The sequence below is a fragment of the Chenopodium album genome, chromosome 3 (genome assembly GCF_948465745.1).
Source record: "Chenopodium album chromosome 3, dcCheAlbu1.1, whole genome shotgun sequence".
Taxonomy (NCBI): domain Eukaryota; kingdom Viridiplantae; phylum Streptophyta; class Magnoliopsida; order Caryophyllales; family Amaranthaceae; genus Chenopodium; species Chenopodium album.
Window position 1 is genome coordinate 53,148,815 of NC_137836.1, and position 2,304 is coordinate 53,151,118.

Consider the following 2,304-nt stretch of genomic DNA (forward strand, 5'->3'; position numbering starts at 1 on the left):
CATGCATAGAGCTCGTGATCGATACATTGTGCCTTTTGACCCGGAAATCGAAAGGACTCTTTCAAGGAGAAGAATTGCTAGTCGATCCTTTGAATTTAGTTCTTCAAGCGAAGAAGGATTTGAAGAGGAACTAGGCATGGGAGATCATTCAAGAGTTGCTTTGAAAGAATTGGGAATTACCGGTGCGTACAAGTTTGAGAGTGGAATTGCGTCACCAACAACACCGGCGAATGACTTCGAAATTAGGCCGGCTATGATCGCTTTGATCGAAAGGAGACAATATAGCGGAGCTAAGAATGAGAGTCCGTTGAACCATCTCAAGGAGTTCGAAAAGTATTGCAATAATATCAAAGTGAACGGAGTTTCTCAAGAATTCATCCGGCTAAAGTTGTTTCCATTTTCTCTCATAGGCCGAGCCTTGGAGTGGTTGGATAAGGAGGTAAAGACAAATTCCCTTCGAACATGGGACGAAGTCACCAAGGAATTCTTGTCCCGATTCTACCCACAAAAGAAAACGGCGGAGGCTAGAGCTTTGATTCAAGGGTTCAAGCAAAGACCTAATGAAAGCCTCTACGAAGCATGGGAGAGGTATAAAGAGTACCAAAGGGAATGTCCCCACCACGGAATTCCAACCTATCAAGTCATTCAAATTTTCTATGGTGGCCTAAGTCCTCAAGGCAAATCATGCCTTGATGAGGGTGCCGGAGGTCCCATAATGAATCGGACGGAAGAGGAAGTGGTGGAAATTATAAAGGACGTGGTTAAGTACTATAGAGATTGGCAAGATGGTGAGAGGGATTCAACTAGCAAGAGTGGCTCTTTGGTGTACTCTATAGACCATCTAAATGCGATCAACAACTTATCCTCACAAATGACAAACTTGGGGAAAGAAATGACCGCGATCAAGGCCAAGTTAGAAGGCTCCTTTTCTTCTCAAGCTTCGAATTCTCCCTCCCAATTTAAGGGGAGAGGTACCTTTTCTAACTATCAACCCCCTCCCTCTTCAAATAACATGCCTAGTGGTTGCTTGCTTTGTGATGCATGTGGATCTTATGATCATGACTCTTCTAATTGCCCTCATGCTTCTCCGGAATGTGGTGATGATTTTGATAATAGTAAGAGTGAGCATGTGAATTATGTGTCAAGTAATAATGTGCAAAGGTTTGATAATCAAAGAAGTCAATGGAATAGGAATTACCAAAACCAAGGTAATTTTGACAACTATAACCAAGGTGGTGGTTATAGGAACCACGGGAACCAAAGTTCTTGTGGCAACTATAACAATCAAGGTTATAGTAGTCAAAATCAAAACCAAAATTATGGTAATCAAAACCAAAGTTATGGAAATCATAACCAAGGTAGTGGAAACCATAATCAAGGTTATGGTCAAAATCAAAATAGGGGTAATTGGAACAATCAAGGTAGGGGCAATTTTCAAAATAATTCTCAAAGAGGTCCCCCACCTAGATTTGTTCCAAAGACTCAAGGTGAAAATTCCTATTCACAATCTTCTTCTTCTAGGACCAATTTGGAGGAAATAATTGAAAATCAAACCAAGTTATTGAACACATATATGGCCGTTAGTGACAAAAGGTTCAATGAAATGATGAACCACAATAAAGTGCTTTGAAAGACCAAGCAAGCCCTTCTTCTTTACCTTCCCAAGGCCTTGATCCCAAGAAACCCGTGAATGCTATTGTTACAAGGAGTGGTAAGGTTCTTGAGGAGAGATAACAAGGAGGTCCCCAAGGAAGTTTTGGTTGAGAATGAGGGAAGTAGAGCATCTTTAGATGAGGTTGTGGTTGAGACACCAAGAGAGGTGAGAGTAGAGAAAGAGATTGTGAAACCCAAGCTCCCTTATCCCCAAAAATTCATGAGACACAAATTGGATGAGCAATTTGGGAGATTTATTGATATGCTCAAACAACTTCACCTTTCTCTACCTTTCACCGATGTGATCAACCAAATGCCTAATTATGCCAAATTCCTCAAAGACATTTTGAGCGGAAAAAGGACTTGTGATGTTGTGGAGACAATCAATTTGGCTGAAAATTGTAGTGCGATCATCATGAACAAAATGCCACCCAAGTTGAAAGACCCCGGAAACTTTTCCATCCCTTGTGCTATTAACAAGATATAATTTGATAATGCCTTATGTGACTTAGGAGCTAGTGTAAGCTTAATGCCATATTCGGTTTATCAAAGACTTGATCTAGGGGAACTCTTACCTTCTAACATTACCTTGCAACTAGCCGATAGGTCAATCAAGTTTCCAAAAGGTAAAGTGGAAGACGTTTCATTGAG

General features: G+C 40.8%; 1 non-coding gene across 1 annotated transcript; it reads right to left on the minus strand.

The window, feature by feature from the left end:
* Nucleotides 1-521: 521 nt before the first annotated feature.
* LOC145625957 (small nucleolar RNA R71) lies at nt 522-627 on the minus strand. The gene has a single exon (XR_014110847.1). It is a non-coding gene; the product is annotated as a small nucleolar RNA R71 (small nucleolar RNA).
* Between the last annotated feature and the right edge of the window lie 1,677 nt (nt 628-2,304).